Source organism: Lepidothrix coronata, unplaced genomic scaffold (genome assembly GCF_001604755.1).
Source record: "Lepidothrix coronata isolate B3197 unplaced genomic scaffold, Lepidothrix_coronata-1.0 Scaffold3, whole genome shotgun sequence".
NCBI classification, from domain to species: Eukaryota; Metazoa; Chordata; class Aves; order Passeriformes; family Pipridae; genus Lepidothrix; species Lepidothrix coronata.
Window position 1 is genome coordinate 1,305,278 of NW_016690183.1, and position 25,922 is coordinate 1,331,199.

Below are 25,922 nucleotides of genomic sequence, written 5' to 3' on the forward strand. Positions count from 1 at the left end.
GAGTGAAGCCTGCTAAAAGTCAGCATCTTTGTAAACAACAACATCCTTATCTCGACTCTCTTAGGGGTAAAGAACCTGTCAAATTTTTAAGAATAGCATTCCTAAATTCTGAAACTACTCATGATCAATTTTTATGTGGCTTTGGGCAATGTACTGGGTGTTTAATCAATTTTAATTTCTAGTTGGGCTTTGAAAGGGTGTTTTACGATGTGTACTGTAAGGAAGCAATAGCATCATTGAGTTAAAATAGTGAAATGGGATTTAATAGCAAATTACTTATAATAAAGATGAAGCTTATGCATCTGCTAATTCACTTTAAGAGCCATTAATTAAAAGGAAAAGTGTAAAGGTTGCTGGTGACATTTAATCTGTCACCTTGGTTTTACTGAAGACAGATAGCTAAGGAAAGATGTCCTTCGGTCAAGAAAATTCCCTGTTTCCCTGCTGTACTCAGAGCCGTCTCAGCTGGAACTCGTTTGAATGTTTCAGGCATGCTCTTGGGCTCCAAATGAGCTGCCATTTCTCCATTAAAAAAATGCTTAAAAAACAATGTGAAAAGGATAGCTGAGTTCCATTTAAATTGATAAAACTGCATGTCCAAAGAATCTGAAAGAGGGCAGTGGAAAATGAGTGGAATTTTCTGCCTGCAGTGATTCAGCTCATGAAAGCCCCAGTACGAAGCACAGTTTGATCAGGCTGGTGTGAATGCTGTTGGTCAGGTTATAATGCAGATAAGTGAGTCAATTTTGCCCTCCCAAGCAGTTTCATCTCCATCATGACCATTATAAGACAAAAAGCATTTTACCAAGAAGTGGCCTCATCTCCTAGCCCAGGTTAATTACCGGTCGAGGAGGGGCAGCTTGCCAACTCCCAAGCAGCTTAGCACCCACTTTTTCCTGAGCTACTTTCCTCTAAAACTGGCTGCACTTCAGAAAATGAGCTGAAGGCACCCAAAGTGGCTGCTGCTCCTTGACAAACTGCCTCCCTCCTTCTCCTTGCTTGTCCATCCTTCTGCTCTGAGACAGTTCCCCCACTGTGGAAGTGAGAAAGTTCCTTCATCACAACAAAGGAGAAGGAGTTGAAAGCAAACAGCTCTTTTGTGACACCTCCCACTGACACAGCTCCCCCCAGTGCTTTTGAGGGATCACCTCAGTTTTGCAAATTCTGAAAATCTTTTTTTTTTGTTGGTTTTTTTTTGCTAAAAATGCCCCTGGTGACTCTGGACATTCATTACATGGTAATTCAATCACTTGACTTCCCTGACAATTTTTGTTTGCTTGTTTTCAGCAGCTCCATTGCTATCAAGCAGTAAACGTAATAAGCAGTGTAGATAGGACATCAGTCTTGCTCTTATCAAGACTAAACACTGTGAGAAAAGCTCAAGTTATCACACAAATCTGCTTAAATAATTCTGCAGGTCCCATGGCAGAAATTACTCATGTTCTTCACTGCAGTGGCTTTGTTCAGCTTTGTGCTATAGTTCAGCCACTGGCATTTGAAAAAAATAATAATTTAAAAATCATTCAACTTAACAACTCATGTAACATACACCAGACCTTCCTTTACAAGTCTTAGCAGCATCCTATTTTGTTTTTAAAGACACACTGATAACGTGAGCCATGATGGAATTAATGGGGTAACCACATTCCCCCATCTCCTCAAAACCACCCTCCTCTGGATGTCAGCATCCACACTGTCATCTGCAAATTCTAACTCTCCCTGTTTTAAAAAATCCATATCTGACAGAGTTCACAGATGACATTGTACATATTGCTGCCCTCCCACCTCTTTCATGTGCTATTGTCGTAGGCAGGAATAGGTGAGTATCCATGTGAACAATTTGCAAACAGCTACCTGAATCCCAAAAGGTGACTGTGCCTTAAGTGGATATTTGAGGTTTGTGTACAGCTGCCTCAGACTCATCTGTGGCCATCTGTTTTTCTCTCAAGTTTAATTGCTATGTAAAGAGCAAAAGCACATTGGCAAGCCTCACAGTATTCTCTACTCTGTGTTGCAAGCTGCTGGAGCAGTAGGTCTGTTGTTTTCTTATGAAAAAGATGCCACACATACCAGCAACATGACACTAATAGCAACACAAGCAAATCATTTACCTGATTCCTGTCTGTTGGGTGGTAAGTGGATTCAAGGCCAGAAGATGATGCTCACAGCACTGTACAGAGATAACAAATACAACACTGAAATCAAAAATAGCACATCCTTTCCTGACCCCTGAAATTTCTTTCAAAGCTCTGCAGTAACTTCAGCTGCACTAAGAAGCAGGAAATTTTATTAATAATATAGTCTTTAAAAAGAACTGGTCAAATTCATTAAGCCCACTGACCTCTTGCTTAGTGAATCCTGTGGGCTGCATGCTCATTACATATAGGAATCTGGCATTTCTGATGCTATTTAATTTATTGTTTCTCATGGCAAACAGATTGAGGCAAGAAAAGCTTCAGGACCAGTTCTCAATGCAGTCTTTACAGTGTGGTCTTTGCTACATATTTACTTCTGCATCAAGTGCTGTGACAGACTGAATGGTGCCATAGGCATCAATATGATGAGTGCTTTTCTGCATCCTTTTTTCTGTAAAATAAAAAATACCAACCTCTCTGCTAACTCAGGGAGTCCCTCAGCCATCCTCTAGCAGGTCTCCAGGACACTGGTCACTCCTGACTCACAGCATACCCCTGATAAGTTAGCATCAGACTAGCCCTTCTGTGAAGCCATGCTCTATTCCGGTATATCTATGCTAGTATTGAAGTTCAGATTAGGACTGTGCTTTTGAAAATAGTTTCTTGATTCTCCCCATTTACTGTGCCTTGCTTCACACTGCCTGATCCAGGGTCTTTCTGCAGGAGCTAAACTGAAAGATATGCTTCAGCCACTGACGGGCTTTGAGACCCTGGGAACACACTGCAGCTACTCTGAAGGAAAAACTCCTGAAACACACAGATGTTGGAACCTCAGCACCATTTTGCTCCTAACATTGTCATGGTCATCATTCACTGTTTGTGCTCTGATCCATTTTGTACCCAAAGTGCTGCAATATGTGCAAAGCAAGATGAATAATACATAAATTTTATCTACCTAGATGCATGTCTATAGAGGAAGTTACTGTGAAGTTAGTGAGTGGCACTGCAAACTTACTGTACACCAACTCTTCCTGTATACCACTCCTAGTGATAATTCACTCTTCCCTGAAAAAGACATATTCTCCTTCAACAAAAATTTAAATGCTGCTTTATAGCACATTAAGATTTCCATGCTCATAAGCATCCAGAGAACAGGAATGCTGGATGATTAAACATTAATCTGAATTAACTTTCAGAGTGATTTTTTAAAACTATTTTAAAATTCTATGTATTGACACTCAGAATTAAAGGGGATGTACTTCTTTTTTCTTTCCCCCGAATAAACTGCAGTTTATTGTGAAAGCCACAGTTCTGAATAAGAGAGCCAGTACAAGAGTTTAGCTTGGCTTAATGATCCATTTCAAGAATCTGAAACTAGTGAATTTGGCTTAATTTTTTTCTGAGAACTACAGAGCAGATAAACCCTACAGAGATCATTCTGATATTATTCTTCTCTCATAGTCCTTGATCTTCAGCCAAATGGCTTAGGAGAACCCTTCAGATCACAAAGCCTGTAATGCAGCAAATATAATACTTTGAGGTAAGATGTTGAATTTACACAATTAATTGTATGTAAGAAGCAATTTTGCCCATGGCAGGGCAGGATCAAGCTTAACACTATTGCATTTGTTTTCTACTTGTTTGGCTGCCTGACCATGTCTTTATTCAGTAAGTATGGTTTCATCTCAGAGCCTTGTGTGCTGTTTGAGAGACAAAACCTCATTTCCCAATTGCTTGCAGTTTATGCTTTGTATTTCTTCCCTTTTATAGAATGTTTTCTGCCTTGGTGTTCTGAGTGGGCAAAAACGTCTACACACTAGAAAAATGTCTTTTCAGCCTGAGTATGGCTTCTGGGATTTGTTACACCAACATGGAGGCGGACATATGTTGATTTTTAACTCCAAACCCATTGTAGACAAGAAATTTCTGAACACGTGGTATGGCCTGCATCACTGCCAGCCACCTGGGTTTGGCAGCTTGGACAGATCTATACACAGAGACAGTTTACAGCATAAGTTTGCATCTGCTCTGGAAATAGTAACTGAAATCTAGCTATACACATTGTTGCCATAAGGTTCCTGTTTTAATAAGTGTTAATATGTACATCTGGGCCTCATTTCAAATCACAGAGCCAAGTAGCTAGGAGTTTCTTGCTTGGCAGAGTTAGTCTCCCATCCACGAACCCTATGACTCCGGCAATAAATAGACCAAGAAGAAAATAAACACTTTTGTACATAACAAGCTTAGTGAGGTTTCTGTTTCAGGGTAGATTTGCATGTACTATCTTAAAATTGAGTTTAGCTTTAATTGGAAAGTGACTTGTATGCTGTATGTTACCACTGTGCTCTTCAACTGGATGCAAGAGATTATAGAGACACAAATTCATTGTTGTGATCTTCAGCAAAAATGCAAAAATATAACCTGATGTCTAATAAAAGAGGAAGCATCAGAGCTGTAACTCATAGCAATATTATTTCCACACAAAAAGGATATGGAGTGTTCATAAGCCATCACCACAGTAGCTCTGTGATGTCTTGAGTGACTTTCTTGATCTCCTTTTTTTTTTATTTAACTCTTGTGATTTTTCAACTTGAGTAATTTCCCCTGAAATAATATGAAAAATTTGCTTTAATATAAATGTACATCCTGTTTGCAACAGGCTTTATAATTTCTATATATAGTTTGCAGAAAATTCTAAATTCTCTTTCTTATACAAAAGAAGATACACAGAAAATATTATACTTATGTAATATATACACATTGACACTGTTATAATAGATCATGAATATTTTGCACATGCACATGGCCACTTTACTCACAAGGAACTTGAGGGGAAAACTACTGTCTTTTGTGGACTTCTGTCATTTGATACAATTATATTATCCTTCCCTACCGGATTGATATCTGCAATATAATTTCTTAGCTCTGAGAAATTTTTTTGCATCAGCTGCCCTGAATGGAATTGGTTGCAGTCATGTAAATAGAAGTTCAGCTTAATTATTTTCCTGCTTGAAAAATCACTTTTACCTGAAGCAAGTGATGGTTCATTTCCCTTTCTTGTTTTCCTCCCATCCTTTTCCCTCCCTTCAGCTAGAAAAATAATTATCTCCATGACAGGTACCAAAATTTTGCTATCTGCCTCTCTCTCCCTTCAAAAGCACACTCAGCAGTACTTTGTGACAATCGATCAAAAATATTACAATAATAGCGTTCAACACAGTCTTCACAGACACATTCACTTAACCATCTCAGGAATTTCTGTCTGCTATGAGAGCTGAAGAGTGGGAGTTAGGCTTCCAGGAGCTCCCTTTTGTCCCTGCCACTGTATCCAAGGAGCGAGTTTCTATAACGCACACCCCAGGTGCCCAAAGTTCGTGGTCACTATCACCTTTCTTTAACTTTTTAAATAGGAGTAACACATAAAGCTCGCCTCCTGCCTGTTGCCAGTGTTTCTAGGCATATCCTCTGCAAAGGTTTCCAATTCTCCACTTAGTCCCACCAGGCAGACGGAGACAATTTTTTATACCAGTTTGCGACTAAAACAACTTGGCTGACTGGGACACCAGGGTGAAACTGTAAAATTACAGCTTTAGTACTGTTGGAGGCAGTAAGAACCTGTTTCTTTGATCATTGGTGAACTAATTTAACCATGATGGCTCAGTTTCTCCATCCGTAAAACACATGTACTAATACATGCATAAACTCTTATCCCTAATACTACTTATCCCAAAAGAGTTCTGACACCAAAATCATCATGGCAGTGATAACAACTGAGATGCTAAAATAATCCAAACAAATAAAAAAAAAAGGCAAGTTATTCTATTTTGCATGTAAAGGAAAAGGTATCCTTTCCCTCTTCACAGCTCTGGGACAATATTCCAGCTTTTCTCAGATTTCAGATTTAAAAAAACCCTACAAGTATTGCACTTAAAGCTGCTTTTTTTTGCTTTATGAAAGTAGCTCTTGGTGAGCAGCGTGAGTGGTATTATGCTATTATGCTACAGTTTTTAAAAACATCTAAACACATTTAAGAAATTTTAAACTAATTGAACAAGTTAAACTGAGCTGTGCCATGTCTTCTGTGTTTGTCATGTCAGCGCCACTGAAGCTGCCATCTGCGGAGCAGAAGCAATTGCAACACCAGTGGGATGGATCAGAAAGAAATGGGTAAACACACCTGCAAAACATTTAATTGTACTCCTTCTAAATAGCTGGGACTCGAGATGGTGACTTCATTTGGAGCAGGACCAGGTCCAACTAGAAAATGAAATTTTTTAACTGGAAGACTGACGAGGCTGCACCCACACTCCATATAAAGCGAGCTTCTGGCAGAAAACCATATCAATGTATTTTTAATTGCAGTAGGAAGGCTTGATTGTAAACCAAACTCAATAGCATTTAGTCCAGGCAAACCCAGGAACAAGAGTAAGAAAGAATGGTGGCCATTGCACTCTTCTGCAGGCATGGGCATGAAACAAAGCTGCCAATTTACCTTTTGTAGCCCAGTTCTGCTGCTAGAGTCTTCAGAAGTAATTGGAAAGGTGCCTGTAGCTTCACCTGCTGCAGCTGTGTGTGCTGCATGAGGCAGGGAATGGCACACATGAGATGGCCTTCCAGGAACAGGAGCACAAAGCAGCACAAAAGCAACAGCACTGTGTCAAGAAGGCTGGACTCAGAGACCCAATATCTGATATTGAGCTTTCAATATCAGTTCTGCCAAGACTGTACCATTTTGATCCTGTCCAAACCAGTTAACTGGTCCATGAAACCTTTTCTCCATCTGTTTAGAAAACTGGAATTGTATTATTTTTAATGGTAAGTGGCACGGACCCCATAAATGACATTCTGCTATTGATCTTCAATGTTACTCTTAACTAGACTCAGAATTATTGCATGTAGTAAAGAATTTGCAACTCAGTGGAACCAGGGGCAGGGGGAATAGTGTTTAACACTTTGGAACTACACCTGTGCAGTCATGCTCACTATTCACTTCTGGGGATGTACAACTAACCTCCAGTGCAAACTGAAAGGTAACTACTGAAGATAATAATACCACATCAGTTTGTGAATAGAAGTGGGTTCCTGATGTCCCTAGCCTTGTCAAATTACTTATTAGGAACTGGGGGGGGCAGGAGGGGAGGAACTAAAAATATATATTAATATATCAGTATATTTTAGCATAGATTATTTTGAGGAAATACAAGCATTATGGAGGTGAAGCTAAATGGATAAATAGAACTGGCGCTGAAAAGTAAATGTATGAAAATCTCATACCAGTGAAAATATGTTACAGCCTATGTGTGCTATCAAGCAGCAAACAAATTAAAATAAAAAAATGTTGCCGTATGAGAAAGGCAAGTTGTTTCAAATAGTTTTTAATATTGATACAAACAAGGTCAGATATTGTGATGCCTGTCTGACTCCCAGACTTTAGTGGGAGAGCAGAGAGGATTGATTCATAGAGAATATGCAAGAAGCAGAGCCAAGATGGAGCTGAGAAGGACATGAGCAAGGTTGAATGGGTGGTCCTGTTTTTTTATCTTTTCATAATGCAAGAACAACAAAATATGAAATTAAATTAGAAGGCAATATATTTAAATTGGCAATTACTTCTTCACTGCTAACTTGAAAACCAAATAGCTCAGGAGCAATGAATTGTTCCCTTGAAACTTGATATATTTTGTAGTGAATGTAAGCTATAATCAGTAAAACCCCTGAAATGCGTATATATGTACAAAGAGAACCTCCTTAATAGCAGATACTATCTGCAGATACTATCTGTAGATAGTATCAACACAACTACGTCCTGCTTTCTCTGAGAACTGGCTCCTTGCAGAGACAAGGGGCTGCCTGGGACTGGCAGTTTTTATCAAGTTTGACCTGGCAAATTCTTGTAGCCGACTCACTAACTGAGAAAATATACTAATTAATACACACATAATCTTTGTTTTGGTATTAAGAGGCAAAAATCCTGATAGATGCCAGAACCAGCCAGAATTTTTCCGAAGGGGGAGGAAAGGAAATGTTAAAAAAAAAAAATGAATGAACGCCAGAATCCACACTAAATAAAATAAAATGTGTAAAAACTGACAAAAATCCGGAGGCAGGTACTAGATACAGAGGCAGAAACTGGCCGGAGATAAAGGAGGCACCTCAGGAAATGTAATTCAGTCCTTACAAATAGGTTATAACTTAGTACCGATGGGTGCGGGGAGGACGGGGGAGAGCATCCTCGTTACTGAAACCATAAAAGTTACAAGTGTGGTATGTTTTTCTGTTTGCCTGGTGGAGCGGCATCCTGCGGCGGTGTACAAGCGGTGTACAGGCGGGCAGAACCCGCACACACACCAGCATCCAAAGGCTTAACATTTCCGCAGGCGCCTGCCCGCAGGTCGAACACGTGAGGCAGGGAAATGTCTGTGCCCAAACGTCCGTGAACGTCGCTCCCCACTTTGCCCCCCGAGGGGTCCTGGCAGGCTCCGGCACACGCGGAGTCCATCGGCGCTCGGGACAGGGTCGGTGCCAAATCCTGCTTTTCCTGGGCACCAACCCTGCGCGGCGCGGGCTGCCGGCACCGCTCCCGCCCCCGCCTCCCCGACGGGCAGCGGCTGCGACGGAATTGGACAGAAACTCGGGGAATCGGCCCTCTTCCCACCTCGGGAAGCGCCTCGCACGCACCGCGGGCTCGCTGGCAGCACTCACCTGCCAGGGCACGGAGTCCACCCGCGGGCTGGGAGAGGGGAAACTCACACGGGGCCCGCGGCACGGCCAGCACAGGTCCGGCGCCCGGCAGAGCGCGTTCGCCTCCCGAAAGCGCGTCGCGTTCGGGCTCGCTCTGAGTTTTGGGGCAACTCGCGCCCGCTGCCCGGGCGGCGGAGTCCGCGTTGCCCCGAGGAGGGGAGGGAGGGGGTGCTGGTGAAGTACCTTAGTGACAATATTAGCGCCGCTGCCCGGCGAGGACGGTGCCCCGCGGGGGGGGCTGAGGCCAGGCCGCCCCCGGCGCTCCCCCGGCCCGGGGCTGGCGGGGCGCGGGAGGGAGGGGGCCGTGCCCCCGGCGGCAGGCGGCGCTCCGCGGCCGGCGCTGGGGCTGCGGCGGCGGCGAGCGGGGCCGCGCCGAGACAGAGCGCCCTGGGGAGCCGGGAGCGGGGCGCGGCGATGGAGCGGGGAGCAGCCGGCAGCGTCCCCAGTCCGGGCGGGGAGGAGGCAGTGCCTGAGGTGAGAGGGGCTGCGGGCGGGCGAGCGAGGCCACCCGGTGGGCGAGGGACTGGTGCTGGGTGGCGGCAACTTCGCCCCTGGCCGGCGGCACCGCCCGCCAAGTTGCCGGGTCCGCTCCGTGCTCCAGGTCGTGCGTGGGGCGAGGGCGCTGCCAGAGCCGAGACGAAGCGTGGCCGCCCCGCCCCTTCCCTCCCGCCGGACCCCCGCCTGCCCCGGTCCCGGGGGAGCTGGAGTCAGCCCGGGTGTCAGTCCCGGGTGTCAGCCCTGGAATCAGCGCTGGTCAGCCCTGGGCTACGAGCGGTGCCGAGCACCGGCCGGCCCTGCCCGGGCACTGCACCCCGTGGGCGGTGGCGAAGGTAACGGGGCTGCGCTGGGGGCGGGGGTCGCCGGGAGCTGTAGCGGGGGCGCGGCCCCTGCCCGGGCTGCCCGGGAGCGTTTCTTTGTGCGCTTGCTTTCTTCGGGGTTTGGGGTGTCGGTTCCGTTTAGTTACAGAAGCAAGGTGTGCGGAGCTGTCACTGGAATGACGGTGGTGTGCCCGGGCATGGAACTGCACGGGAGCCCCAAATCCTGTAGTTTTTGCTCAGGCAGAGCTCCCACTGGCTTGCCGAGTCTTTCTCAAGGTTTACACAAAATTAAGTCTCGGGTCAGGTTACAACATCTACTAAAAAATATGTTTAGCTAACATGATTATGAATTTCAGTTTGAATACTAAGCAAAATTTGCTCTGAATAAGCATAGCAGTCATAGTTAAGTGTTTGCTAAATGCATTACTGTCAATTTGAGTGCATATTATTAGTGTGATCAGACCATAAATTGTGAAGGAATGTGAAGGGACTGTCTTGATTCAGATCTACACCATATGGTTTTAGTATTCCAGTTTCGGCACTGGTCCTGAAAACAGGGCTTGAGGTTTGTCCCAAGGAAGAAGATATTTGCCAGTAAGACCTTTGGCGACCCTGATCACTTCTAATGGAGTCTTTCGGGAGAGAGATCTCCTTTCTTTGAAGTGCTTGTGCTGGAGTTACTTTTGCAAGAAAAACTTATTATCGCATCTTTATTCCCAGGGGAAAATTGGCTGGGTCCATGAAAAGTGCCAAACCTCCACCTGAGGGCATGTTTTTAGTTCAGCCTGAGTCACCAAGGTTACTTCAGAAGAAAAGGTGTCTTTTGTGTCTGCTTATCCCCTCCTGGCTATTTCCACGGTTCTGAAATGACTTGAGGGTGACCTTCAGAGAGGGAAGTCAGCTTTGCTCAGAGGATTTCAAACCTCTTTTATTTGCTCTTCTTAAGACTTCCCTAAAACAAACAAGCAGAGCACTTGGAAGGAAACCTATGATTGAATATTCAGCAATTCCTTTCTCATGGGTAAAAGCTGATAGACGTTTCCACTTGTTTTGGAAAGGTTTTTAGCCAAGCAAGAAAGATCTGATTTGACACTGCCGAAGTAAAGCATGAGGTAAGGCAAAGGAGGGTAGTTTTGGGGTTTTTTTTTACATCCCTCCTTATGTAGGGAAATGGGGTTAAAAACTGGGTGAATTGTTGTAGGGCTTTTTCCATTACACTTTTATTTTGGTGGGTTAATCAGTGTATCAGTTTCTGTGAAAACTCAAGACTTCTGCCTTTTAAAAAGCATTAGCAGTATCACCAGATATTTTCAGGCAGTTCATATCTGAGACACTATGGCAGTCACTAGAAGATTAACAGCACTTGGCCTTGTGCCTCTGGGCTTGTGCCTAATAATACATCGCAGGAGCACTGCATTAACTGTCAATAAATGTCTGTCATCTCTTTGGGCTTAATTACAGAATGGCTTCAGAACAGCAGATGAAGAAAAGTTTCAGCTCAGCTTTTAAATGTGATACAGCCCTAACTCTCGTGGTGCCTATATCTGTTGTCAGTGTCTCCATTAGTATAGCCCTGCTTTGTTTACCTGGCTTTGGTTTTTGAAGCCCTAAAATGTGTGAGTTCATTTCTTTATTTTCCCTTTAGCAGCTCTGTGTTGATAAAACAGAAGAGAGAAGAGTTTCATTAGAATTTCATTTCTTTGCTGAACAGGATACTTAGGCAGGATTGTGATCATCTTCGGATGCTTCTCATATTTCCCTTTCGTTTGTCATTGTGTTTGATTCTGGGAGAAGTCCTTTTAAATGCCTGATGCTGATTTCAGGACAGTCTAAGAAATTACTCCAAAGTAATTAGATTGTGTCTTGCAATCAGACAGGATCAGTAATCAAGCCAGTGTTGGATGGATTTTTAGACACTGTGGAAACCTTGGGCTTCTCTAGCAGAAGACTTGTCTAATTGGAGAGGCTAGAGCCAGAAAAGCCAACAGGAACTGACGATGCTATAGCCAAACTGTGCTAATATCACGCACTGGTACTCTTGGTACAGGATGAGTACTGAGGTGAGGAATTATTTCAGAGTACTGTCTTCTAAAAGCTCAACATAGCTTTTAGCTTGTGAACTTGCATGTACACAGCTATTTGATTTCTTGTTTTGAGCAATCGGGGGGAAAGACTGAGCTGGATGTAATCCCTGGGTCCTCAGATTGTTTGCAAGGCAGAAAAAGAGGCAGCATTTTAAGACTGAATGGATGATAAAAATAAATGTTTGATTTGAATGGTATTAAGAGAAGGAACAGCTAACTGGCTACCTAATTTTCTAAAGGTCTAAGTGATTGAGGAACCTTTCTCCTATTTTAAAAATGACAAAGGCAGTCAAGGACCAGAGTGTTAAATTTGTGATACAGATGGGTCTCAGCAGATATGGGTCTCAGCAGGGGGTTCAAAAAATTTTCAGATGGATGTAGATGATAAGGATTGAGATTGTTCCTTTTCAAATGTTTTGCAGCTCTACTAAAAAAATGAAGAAACCCTGTCAGCTCTGGTGAGGTACCTCTTTAAATACTCAGTGGGCCTTGAATTGCATTGAGTAATTTAGTTGCTCAGTTAAGACATTAGTTTTGTGTTACCTGTTATTGCGTATTTCCCTATTCAGATTAATATCTTCATCGAATTGACTATGACACTCTTTATAATCAGTCCGCCTTACTGCTTTGTTTGAATCAAGCATTTTTAAATACCTATTAATTAAACCTAGTGAGTTACTTGGTACTGCTTTCCTGGTATATGCTTCTGTACCTCGCAGCTACGTCCAATTTCAAGAGGCAGTTTAGCCCTATGGAAAGTCAGACTCTGTTGCTTCTGTTCCTCTTGTGCAGTGACGTGCCTGTGGAAGACCTTTTCCTTGCTCCTCACTTTTTTTTCTTTTGCAATAGGCTAAGATGCCAAAGCAGATTAGGATTCTGTGCAGTGTGGTTAAACGGTGAACAGAATGGAAAAAATAACATTTGTAAAGGTTGTGGTGCTGGTCATATTGGCTGATGAAGGACAAGTGGCTTTTCCCTGACTTCCCGGGAGAATGGGCAGACACTCCCTATGTTATTTAGGATGAGAGAGGGGCCAGAGTCACTCTGCCTTCTTGATATTGTCCTTTTGCCCTTGCCAACTCAAAAATCATCATGGTTTACTAAATGTTGATGTACTTTAAGATGAGTGCTTTACATCTTCAGACTTTCAGTGCTTTCACTATCCTTGGGTGCATGCATTCCACTGAAGAGCAGTTTCTGGAGAATTTTTCTTCCTATTAAATATTCAAAATCTTTATGTTTTTTCACCCTGGAACAATGATGAGGAGTATACAGCCTCCCAGCTTCTTAACATGAACTGCCATCTCTGATAATCATTCAAGTTATATGAACAAATTTGCTGTTCTACAACCATTTGGGGATAAAATCTAAAGCTTTAAAGCAAGTCAGAGGTTTGTGGTATTTTTTTCCAAATGACAGAAAAATAAAGGAGGAGTTTCAATTACTGTAATTGAATCAAGCCGTTCTAATGAGTTCCTACTCCCGAGTAGAAAAGGTCCCAAATGATTTCTTTTTTGTTGTCTTTCAGTATTCTAAATAACTACTTTAAAAATAAGGATAATTAAGACTGTTACCTGTGATGCCAGCTATTGGTCAAGATAAATGTAAAACCACTTTGTTTACAGGATATCTGCACAAATAATGGTTCTCCATGCTCTGTGCTACTTGGTTAGCCAGTGTCTTTCTGACTTCTCAGTAGAATTTGTGAAGTTCGTTGAAAGCAAGGGATCAAAACTGAAGTGTGTTAAATTAGAACTCTGCACAGGTTGCAGGAAGTAAATCGATATTTGAGAAATGGGAAAAAACATGAGCATTTAAAGGGAAAAATTTGTACCCAAGATTCTAGGAATATTAAAGCAATAGAGATAAAATAAAAATAAAGCATTAAAAATGTATCCTTTCAGTGTTGTTTCAAAAGGTGAAGAATTACATGTGCTGGTATTTATGGAGATTATTCTCACCTTCTTTTTCAGAGCTTTGTGTTTCTTGAAGAAACAAATAGTATTTAGATGGAGATGGTAGCCAGGAGAAGCACTTTGTAAATACTAACGGTGTAGGGGTTTTTGGCAATTGACTTAGAACCGTTTATCTCAGCCTTCTCTAAATGGTTCTGTGAGCAGAATAAATTGACTGGTCAGGGAATAATGGGTGAGATCCATCTTTGTCTGTGTGCAGAGTTGTGCCAGGATGCCCACTGCTCACCCTTCAGTGAATGGGAACTCCATGGGAATAGTTTGGACTGTACTGGTGATACCCTTTTCTGTCTGAACTCCACTATTCCTCAGGGAGAAAAAGGATCCTTACACATAATAGAATCATAAAATAATTTAAGTTGGAAAAGACCCTTAAAATCATGAAGTCTAACTGTTAACACTACCAACTCCACCACTATGCTGGCTTTGCTTGGTACACTTGGGGTTCAGTCATGGGCCTCTAGAGAGGATTTATAAACGTGTTTAGTTGCTGAACATGTATATATCTCTTGCCACCCTGTAATTTTTTTTAAAAGTGTTTTTAGTCAGACACATTATTGGGATGGACTGAAAATGAGGTTTCTCAGATGTACTGTAAAGCAGACATAGTGTATTAGCTGTGAAGCAGATTCCTCACGTCATCATTTTATGCATATTTGCCCCACTGCCTGAATTACAAGACATCTGTGATCTTAAGAAGTTTAACGAGAAACTGGAGAGATTAAGGAAAAAGGTGGAGAAATAAACCAGTCAGATTTAGGATAAACAATCCTCTAGGAGTTTGGCACAACTGTGAGAATAATTTTCTCGTGCCAAGCCTTGTACCCTTAAAAATTAGGCCTAACTTCAAGTCTAGCACGTTTCTGAGACTTGTTTGGCATCACTGGGCTGTTACTGGCCTAAGGTGGAAGGAGTTCATTCACAGATAAACTGCATGTGTGTTTACAGCTGAAGCAACACTGAATTGCATGAGCAATAGTATAAGAACACTATATTCAGAATCAACAACAGTGGGAATGTGATGGTTTAACCACACAAGTGATGCAGATTAATGAAGGAAATGATATGTGATTTGCACTAATGAGTCGAGGTCATGTTGTTTGCATGAGTGATGTAAAGCAACATCAGATAGGAACCTGTCCCACTGTCTGAAGGTGGTTATCATGATGATGGACAGATTTTTTTCAGTGTATGGAAAAAAGCTCTGGGTTGTTTTTTGTTGTTGGGGTTTTTTTTAATATAGTTTTAAAAATAGGAACATCCTGCTTTAGAAATGAGATGGAAACAACTTCTAGAGAAAGTGCAATGTCAACACTGTAAATCATTGAACAGTCAAAATAGTCAGATAAAGGATAGACTGAGCTTGAGGGAAGATGAGGGGGTTTTGAACTTCTCAGAGTGAAGTGTAAGAATCCTAGGTACTCCATGCTGAACAGATTGTGATGGACGGCGGAAGAAACAGTTGTTTTCTTTCAGATTATCAGTGCAATTTTTTCATCTGGTAAAGCCAGGAAGACAGAGCCTCTGTGGAGACCCTGCAATCACAATATAAATTCATTCAACAAAACTCTGAGTGAAATCCAAACCTCTTTAGAGCTTTTCAAATATTATTCCAAGGCTAGAGTCTGTATGGGTTGGAATTATACTTTATCCTGACCTGCCAGGATGAAATTTTTACTTGGTTCTCACAAATGAATTTCTTCCCTCACAAACTGCCTGTGATAATGTTAAGAAATTAGGGAGGAAATACTTGAAAAAGCAGGTATTTCCTCGGACATGGAGCATATCTCAGAAAATTTAGTTTCTATTTCTGACATCAGAAATTGTTGCTTTTGGAGATCACTGTAAAGTGCTTCTAGTTAATGAAGATTATGGTAGACCATCAAGACTGACTCTTGTGAATTTTGCAGTTATACTTTGATGGCAGACTTGCTATGTGTCTCTGCAGACAGGCTAGTACCATTTTGCTACCATTACTGGACCTTTTGCCATCTTTTCAGTCTGCAAGACTTTGTTGTTCAGTTAAGCTGTTAAAATTGATTGCAATAATGCATGTTGATGTACAATAACGCATGATGATTACAATAATGTATGTTGACATTGTTCTGAACCTACCTCCACTCTCAAAATAAAGACTGACCTTACCTGTCTGGCCTAAGCAATGAGCGAAGTCACAAGAGGCTTGTCTGTGGTTTTTATTGATGTGTATGAGTATGCTTACTTTGAATGGTATTATTTATAGAATGGGTTTCAATATACAGAAGCATACAGTAAAATCTTGACCTTGTTATGTTTAATTAGGGAAACAGTTCCTGTGGCAGTACTCAAATTAATATATTCAATCTCTTAGTTTCCAGCCAAGTTTTATGTATCTTTCCCAGCTTCCATTCACTGAAATTGTGTTCATTGTTTAAAGGAAAGTCATATCAGTGCCTTAGGGATGTCTCCACTGTTAAAAGAACCACAGAATCACGGAATATGCTAAGTTGGAAGGGACCCACAAGGATCATCAAGTCCAACCTTTAGACAACCCTGCACAGGACCATCCCCAAGACTCACACCACGTGCTTGAGAGTATCATCCAAATGCTTCTTGTTCAACCTACAGGAAGGCAGGAACAACTCTAGTTGCATCAGTTCTACTTCAGATAAAGCTGATTTGCTACAAGTTCTGTACCTAGAATAATTTTGTTGCTGTGTTCTCGTCTGTCATGTTTTTCAAGGTCGTTTATTCAGATTTGACTTTGAGCTGTAGTTTTTAATGTTATTATATGTCTGCAAAGTCATCAAAGGTTTCAGGAAGGACTTTTCTGAGTATGACTCTAAAACCTGCAAAAACCTTTGCAAATATATATGGAATAAGGAAGCTGATCAGGGTTACATATGCAAGAGAGAAAAAAGAGAAATTTCAAAAAGTGTTTTCATGACAAGTTTAAATAGTCTTGAAGTGGGTATTTTATACCTACTGATTTAGAAACAAAAGGTTGAGTCCTGTGAGGCTTTGAAATGCACAGCATGCACAACCTTTTCTTTATCCACCAGGAGTAGAAGCAGCATATTCTCCACACTTTCGAGAGTCCCAGCATTTGGTGATTGTAGATTGCAAATGGATATCCCCTTTTGTATGTATATTCTTCAATGTAAATGTCACTAAAATATTTCTCAGTTTAGTATTAAATTTAGTGTTTCTCTAAAAGCCTTATTTTGCTTTTAGCCTCTCCTGGTGGTTTTATGAGGCTTCATGCTGTGAAGGCTTCCTCTGGCTATGGAAGAACTTGAATTTGTTCTGCAGGCTGCTGTTAAGGGCTCTTCAATGGGAGCAATTCTTGGCTGCATGGCAGGGAAATGTTCTTCTGTTCTTCTTGGCTATGCTGCAGTAAATTAGAGGAGCCTGTCCAGACCTACCTTTGTGTAAATGAGAGCACACCTTGTCCTAGATGTTTTTACTTATATTTCTTTGTACTTGTACAGTGGTCTAGAGTTAAAACTCTCAGAGTTAAGGATTAATAATATATTGCCCTTGGGCTAAGCAAGAGTAAAACTCCTGATTTTATTTCTTTTCTAATTTTAAAATAAAAAAATTGAGGAAGGGGCTTACACTCAGTGTTTAATCCTGTCAGACTTTACCCTTAGAATCACAGAATCATGGAATCTCCTGAGCTGGAAGGAACCCACAAGGATCATCAACAATCATGGCAACAATTTGTTACATAGCTTAATTTCCACCACAATCTCCTAGTGCTCTTGCCTAATTACTTTTCAATTAAAGTAGGTGATCCTCAATTAGCTTTTTTCCCTTCACTTTGAGTTCCGAGGTGGTGGTTCCTCACTTCGGTCAAGCAAGAGCAGTCTCAGGACTACCTGACTTTGTTTCTAGACATGCATGATCAGGGAGGCACGCTTCATCTGGAAGTCATTTTAGCAAGATCTGTTTTTCTCCTGCAGGAAGGGAATCAGCATAAATACCTTCAAAACATGCACTTACTTGGACTTGGCACAGCAAAACTATGTTTTCTGTAGGTGAAAATCTTAACTGAGCAGTTGCAATCAAAGACTGGCTGCTTCTCTGCACTGTCCCAGTGGCATAAAATCATAGAACAGTATGAGTTGGAAGGGACCCTTCATGAGTAATTCTTATTCACACAAACAAACTTACTGCATGCATCGGTATCCTGAAGGTGATGGGCTCATTTAAGTACAGGGTTTTGAGAGTGGGTCCTTATAGAACATTTAAAAACCTTTTATTTATCAAATCTCATATGCTCTAATTACTAGTTCAGAGTTCTTATGCTTTGTCATGTTAATAAGTGTGGTGAATCACTTTTCATAACCATTGTCTTTCTCTGTAAGCTCTGATAGTGTCTGTGGTAAACTGACAAATAATACCTGTTCCAATGCTGTACATGTGTATGTGCATACTTTTTTGTTTTATATCAAACATGGCCCCTTGTTAAACAACCTACTCCAATTCTAAATACTGGAATTTTTTTCGTTTTTTTTTTTTTAAGATTGTCTAGAATTGATTTATTCCTCAAATGAAGGGATCTACCTTTAGTTTAGGTGAGAGAAGACTGGTGTGTGATCTAAGACTTGTACTTTGATACCTTTTAATGAACTGGATTAATTGAGATTCTTCTAAAAAAGTGTTATAAGGGGGCACATTGCTATATGCATGTATGAGTGTGAAAAACCAAAGTCAGATGAGGATTTGTCATGTATAATGACAGCAGACCAATTCTTTTCTGAAGCCTCTGGAGTCAGCATTTCCCTGGGCTCTTCTTGCCTCCTTGTTTGAGAAGATTTTTCAAGCACATTCAAAAGATCAAAGAGGGTTGGTGACATGTTGCCTTTCCCCCCTGTGTTTGCTTCCTTGGCATCCTTTATTCTGATTATTCATGCCTGAGTATCCTTGCAAAAAAGGACAGTGTCCATTTGTTCTTGTCTTATCCCTGGAGATATGGGTAAATTAACTAATTATAACTATAAGCTAAGGGTACTGTTTATTGTAGAAGGCTGACAAGCACCAGGAGTGGGATAAACAGTAGGTGCAGTGATAGCATGTGCCCTTGGTGACCTGTGCAGATTAAGACGTGTTTAAACTTGGATTGCATCTCCCTGGAAGAAGGAAAGAATCCAGTTACCACCATCCTGGCCTTCATGGTGTTAGCAGCAGCTTAGACAGGATAGATTTCATCCTTCTTTACTGTAAACTTCACCACCATCACTTCAGCGGTCTCTCCAGGATCCTGGCTTCATACACTGCAATCTTTGCATTGAACTTTGTCACAAGAGCTATATGGGGCCCATAATGACCTACTTGACAGAATTTTGATAATGCTTTTTTCTCAATAACCTAGTTATTGCTGTGTATTACCTTCCTTAGCTCAACCAACCTCAATTACAGGAAGAACTGTTGAGAAGACAGAATTCAGATCTCTGAGAAATCCACAGAAATAATTTGCAATCCTGTCAGAGAGCAATATTTTCTTACTTATCTTTTTCCATGAATTCTTGAGAATCTTGAGTATGTCAGTTTATACCACTCTTGGAATTCTCAAAAGTGGACCATTATTAAAAAGAAAAAGTATTTGTACCACAGAAAGTTCCTACTCTACAATTTTTAAGTTATTCTATGAATCACTGGAGATTTCAGTGCAAAATCATGACGCAAGAGACACACAGCTGCAGTTAAATTAAATAGCATAAGAAAGGTATAAAAGAAATCAGGCTCTTTGTTTTCAGAATGTAAATGAAAATGCAGTGTGGAGGTTTAGGGTCAAACTACTCCTAAGAGCATGATATGTCATGGATATGCATCATGAAGTTCTTTGAACTTTCCAGTGAAGAATGTTGTATTAAATTCTGATTTTTTCAGCCTGTTTCCACTTATGAAAGCTAAGACATGGTCTGACTGAGTCATTGTTGGAATTTCAGCTGGCCATTAAATGTATTCAAATAGTCATAATGTAAGTAGAATTATCCACTTTCACTTAAAATAAGTTAGTGTAAAATTACCACAGACTGGTATTTCGACTTCAAGTTATACTAGATAAAGTAGAACAACAGTGTTCAGGCTGTTTAACCATGCATTTGGCGTTATTTTCTGTCCTCTCTAGTCACAGGCATGAGTTTTGTTCCATTCATTTTGTACATTCACTTACCCATTCACAGGGATAACAGCTGTCACCTTAAGTGGTTTCACGGGCACCAGCTACATATTTGTCGGGCTGTCTTTGAAAAAAGGTGTGGATCCTTACAAGCTATGATCAACAATGCTTTACCTCAGGTTTCTGAATGAACTCCTAAGCCCCAGGTAGGGGCTGGATGAAAGACAAAGATGAGAGGGAGCACAATACTGTGCCTGCATTGGGAGTGGTATGTCGCTTGTGTCTCATACAGTGAGAGTGAGGATGAAAGACAATGAATGACTGTGATAAAAGAGTGTCCCTCTGCCTCTTCCCTGATTTCTGCCAAGCCAACTGGTAAGTGTTGGAGTGCCACAAAACAACATGTTGGTTTCTAAGGATCCAAGGATGGATTTTAAAACATTTGTATGTTGCTTATTCGCCCATGTTATATTTCTTCTACACCAGTGGGTTCTCAACAGCACAGCAATAAGTATATTAGTACACTTATGGTTAGGGTTTCATAATTATGTAAAAGGAGTCTCATTTATCAGTTTTTGTTTCCCATCCATATTTTTTACCGTGTGTTCTGAGATGCCACCAAGTGTCTCTGAAACACAGTAGCAGTAGAGGTTATTAAATCCATAGTCCTAAAGGAAACTAAACATTTTTAACAGAAAATAAGACAAAGCCCATTTATGACATACGTTTATGTGTTAGATGGGTGCTTTCTTCCTTGCAGCTGCACTTAGTGACTCTGATACAGTTCTGGCTGCTGCCAGTGCCTGCCTTTCCCCAGAGTGACAGCTGCTCTGCTTCTCGGGGGAAGCATGAGACCTGACTCCTCATTTGCATCCTTTCTTTTTTATTATTTTTTTGAGTGGATTGGCAGGCATGGGTGTGAGAGAGAGTCAAGTCCCTTGAAGCTTTACAGAGGCAACATGTGCAAAAAGTGGTACCAAAGTCCCTCAGCCAGGGAGGTGATGTTGGGAGTGCCTTCTGTGAGCTGGCATGCAGAACGCAGCAGGAAAGAAGGCTTAGGTGAGGGTGCAAGAGGGAGGTTTTGACTGGAGCTTCATTTCAAAGTTTTTTTAGGTCAATAGGTTTATTGCACCCAGGAAGGGCTGGGAAGTTAATGGTTGTGTACATGCATGGCTAGAGAAGATAGGAACTAAGCTATAAGAGCTCTATTATTGCACTAGGCAGTCCTGACTCCTTACATCTTTAAAGTCTGTCTTCATATAGAAGGTACTGCTCAGCCCTAATGACACCTAGTGAAGCTGTTGGGTTTTTATAACGTGTTACAGAGAGAGTCTTAGACTGGGCCTAGCAGAGTTCTTCTCCCAGTGCCTGTCTCCGCTGCTCCCGTGATGCAGTGCAAAGGAACCAGAACAACACTGTGGCTTCCATCCACCTTCTCAACCCCATGTGCTACTCACAAGAAATCTGGGACAAAAAGACAGTGTCACATGCAGAGTGAGAGTCTGTCACTTCCCCCCATCAACCACTTCATGTCTGTGACTCAGCCTGCCATGGACCCTCAGAGAAACACGTGTCCCTGTTGTATCACTTGGTGCAACGTGTGGAAAAGAAACATCTGCTACTTTGAAGGGTGCCTAAAATGCCAAAAACGTATTTCAGCACTTTGGGGTGGAGTGAGAAGACATTAACCTGCAGCTAGGTAAAGTACATGCCATTTTGGGGAAGACTGAGCTAATGGACTGAAGTACACAGAGCTGATTTCCTCCAGAGAGGATGTGAGTGAAGGAGGGATAGGCAGCAGCATATGGCAGTTCAGCTCTGAAAAGGCGCTGTGTAAAATAGCACCTCCTTATTTAGCAGATCAGCTTCCTCTGTGGGTGCCCCAACTTGATTTTGTAGAAGACCTAACTCTTTCCTTGATAACTGAGTGGATTTGGTCTGGAAATAGAGAATCTCATGGTTCCTCTGACTGAAGATTTTTCCAAAGTGGAAAGACACTATCAACTTCAAGGCAAATAACATATGTTGGAGGAGAATTTTAGGAGGCAGCATATCAAGATTTTAGACCTTGAGAAAACATTTGGAAAGCATTTCATAAGTAAGTAAATGCAAGATAGAATCATGGGGGGGGGGAAGTCTATTTACTTTCATCCACTCCTTAGCTGGACAAAATCAAAGCAAAATCTTTGCTTAATTGTGGACACATCTTGGAAACATCTGCAGGATGATGCTTCAAATAACCTCCTTCCTCCTGCTCTGAAAGATCTGCAGGCTGGAAGGGGAAGCACAGGTAGAATGAGACTGGGGCTTAGAAGAAAGACAAATTGTCTTTGGTCTGGCAAGTTGCAAATTTATTGTCATCTGAAGCTCCCTCAGGCTCGATCTCATGCTCTGTGATCACCTAGAAGTCATGGAGCACTGCCAGGAGCTGGCAAGCAACTGACAGTAAGTCACTGGCATAACTAGAGTCATAAGGTTGGAGTAGACCCAGAAGGTCAGTTATGACAAAAATAACTCAGTGTAACTGACAAATTATGTTTTCCTATACACTGTTTTGGCCACACACCATTATTTTCCATGTTTCAATTCAACATAAGAAATACTAATCTTCAAAGCAAAAATTAGAGCAGGAGGCATGCAGAATACTCATTTCAATTTTGACTTCCCAGCATGTTGCTAATCTAGTACAAAATTTGCTGGCCTCGCCCTCCAGGAGAAAAAAAGAAAATAAAGAGATGGTGAAATAATCTGTATCCATCTGCCTTAGGGAAAGCAGTCAGGTGGTGTGATTTCACTCAAAAAAGCTGTAAGTGATGACGAGAAGCAAAACTTAGAAATGTTCATGAAAGGGAAAGAAATGTATATTCTAGGAAAAGATTGCACTTTTGGTTTTATGGTTTGTATAGTATGCCCAAGTTCTACTTCTAGGCATTGAATGGCAGGTGAATTAAGACTGGTTGAGTCTAACTAGAGAGGTGTGGTCGAAATTTGTAGTTATCTCTTGTCAGGGTGAAAGACTATCCTTATGTCCTCTTGCACTGGTATTGAGTTTCAGCAGACCAAATTTTGAAAGGTTTTAGAACTGGCAAGGATAATGAATTGAGATAAATCTGTGGAGGGAAAAGAAGTTGAGGAATCATAAAAAGTGCTGACAGTCAGTTAAACTTACTAAACTTTAAGTCTAAAGGTTACATGTGCTATCTAGCAGTAAGAGAGAAGCCTAATCAAAAGAAAGCTTGATACCGATCCTTGTCATAGAAGGTAAATGATTATGTGAGAAAGAGGGGCATATGGCAGGTTAAATGTAACTCTTGCAAATACTCACTGGAAGTTTCAAGCAATGAAATATCCAGAATTAAACAGAAAGAAATGGAACAATTTAAAGTAACACTTATTGAAGCATAAAATAAATAATTGGAAAAGCTCTTAAGAACAATAGGAATATAAGTCAGCAAAACAGAATGACTCTGAAATAAATTATGAATGTACCTATTATACAGGTTTATTTTTTCTGTTTCTGTGTGAGAGCACATTCTGAATTTCACAGTAGTCTTTGACCATATTTATTTTCAATGACTCAAGTGTGATTCTTTTCATGTAGAAACTGAAAATATTATGAAGAGATAGCAATAATTTACAGTATTGAAACTTAGAACGTGTTTCTTAGTGTGCAATATCCCCTAGGTTTAATAGCCAAATCTTCATTTGGCTTCTGGTTTGTTTGTTTACAGTCATTCAGGTATGAAAAATCTGCATTTGACCATGTATAGCTGCATTTGAAAAGTGCATTTGAATGAAAAGGTATTTGAATAGCTGCATAACTAATCAGCTGATGCAATTACGTGGACATATTTTGCATATACAAATAAGGAGGTGGTGAAAATGTAACCTTAAATATAATTTATTTTTGCCACTTTTTTGATAATTTAAAGAGCTGTTAGTCATTGCTTTTAGAAAGTGCCAGGAAAACTTCATTAGTTGCCCATGCATTCCCTGTGTGGTAATAGTAACTCACCAGCCCTGTTGCACCGGCATGTTCAGAAGGGAGCGAGGATGAAGAGCAAGTGACATCAGTGCACACACCCAGACATGAAAAGGCAGGGTGAACCTCAGCTTCTGAACCAAGTACCAAAGAAAGGTTTGCTAGATGAAAAGGTAATTTAGGTTTCAGAAATCAATTTCAAGGCCTGTGGGGATGAGATCACAATAGCTTTGAAAGTAGGACTTAGGAAAATAAATGACAAATCACCATTTCCAAAGCCCAACTTCAATAATCTCTATTCAGTCAAGTTTCAACTTTGTGGCTTAGATTTGATGGCTGAAAGTAATTGGGATGAAGTTCTGCAGCGGACAACAATTGCAGGTCAATCTTTTAGAACATATGATGACCATAGCTGATTTATATATGCTATATCACATAATGTAATTATGCAGCTGTTTGCGGAAGGAATCTGGTAATTAGGAGGTGGAACGGATGCATGGTGGGTTGATACTGTGAAACACTTATCTGGGGTGAAAGAGTTCGTAAAAAAAGGAAAAGCATGTTGCTCTAGGAAAGAATAGCTTGGGGAGAAAGTAAAGAAATTACTTAAAAGGAGAAGAGATTTGAGAGATTATGAGAAGTAAGAAAAGATTCCACAAGCGACTCCTTTGCCTTTTTTTTATTAGGAAAATAGCAGAAATTAGGCTAATAGATAGAGGTGTTTTAATCATGCTTTAGGAAAAAAAATGGAACTCAAGATTTCATTGAGGGGATTGCTCATTAAACACTTGGATGGGCTGTGACACTTTCAGGAGAATTTGGAATGAAAATGTCTCTAACATCTATAAAATTCCTCCCCACTGTCTGTCTAGGGTGGCTTGGCTGGTTTTGTGGATTCTTGACTGCTCCTTTCTTTCTGGGTTGGAAATAAAGGTTTTTAGGAGTGTGAAACGGGATAGAAATGAGGCAACATGTTGTCTTTCCTCTCACCTTGTCCCCATCTTGTCCCTATAATTTTGGACTCAGTACTCAGGAAGGCTCCTTTGTAGTGATTTCTAATTCTTTGCTTTCTCTTCTTTCTCTCATTTGGTGGAACAACACAGGATCCAATAGGTCTTGCCGAAGCTGAGGAAGCATTTGTTCTCTGTGTGCAAAATCACCATCAGTCAGAAAATTTTAACAGGTTTATATGCAAAAGAAGCGAGGATATTCTACATCCTTCCGTATCCAGAATTAAAATGAGCCTTCATAATTTAGATTAAGTAGCCTGTCCATATTGCAAGACTGCACCTACAGTTTGTAGCTGTGTATTTATGATGTTTTATGACAATCTGACAAACACACAATTTTCAGGCATTCTGAAATAACTAAAAACTAATGCTCATATGATGCCCGTACGTACATTAAGAAAAGTATCTTGCTTTACTCTCGTAGACTGGCAAATTCAATAACTCTGATTCTTCTGTCACTGTAATAAATTCCCAGTTGTCTTAAGTCAGTGGGAATGCAGAGTATACATAGAACAGAGGCAAGAGGCCAAGAGCATGAGATTCTAGCACATGTATTACAGAAAGGGATATCTAGGTGGTTAGCTCTACTTATTTCTTATAGCTGGGCTTTGGTGTTTTGTAAATACAATGAGTAGTAGGATTTCTAGAGTTTGAAGGAAACTGGGACTTTTTTATTGTGATTCATGGAGAGTGCATTTTAGTTTAAAATTCTTCTGCTTTACCGGTTCTGGATCAGGAAGGCTATTCACTGTTTTTAGAAAACAGTGTTCATCCAGCAGCAGAAGACACTTACTGACATCGATCCTTTAACTGGCTTCTCTTTTGCTGGTTTGGCTCTCAGGTGTGTGTATGTGCCTTGGAAGAGATGAGTGAGTGCTTTGAAAGGAAAAACATAGTCCTTTTGTTATGCGAGGACCATTAGTTTTTCCATAATTACAGCTGTGCCTCTAAGGTGTCTCCCCTCCAAAAACGGGGAATAGTGTACTCTCTTTTTCAACTCATGCACACATTCATATACACATTGTAACTATGCACATACATTATTTCCAGCTGGTTCCCATCACAAGTACCTT

At 41.0% G+C, this 25,922-nt stretch overlaps 1 protein-coding gene across 1 annotated transcript in view; it reads left to right on the plus strand.

Moving 5' to 3' along the window:
• The first annotated feature begins 9,254 nt into the window (after window positions 1-9,254).
• KCNG2 (potassium voltage-gated channel modifier subfamily G member 2) overlaps window positions 9,255-25,922 on the plus strand; it is a 54,991-nt gene continuing 38,323 nt past the window's right edge. Inside the window, exon 1 of the mRNA XM_017820042.1 lies at window positions 9,255-9,350. The gene's annotated coding sequence lies outside the window, so the exon portion shown is untranslated. The remainder of the gene's footprint in view (window positions 9,351-25,922) is intronic.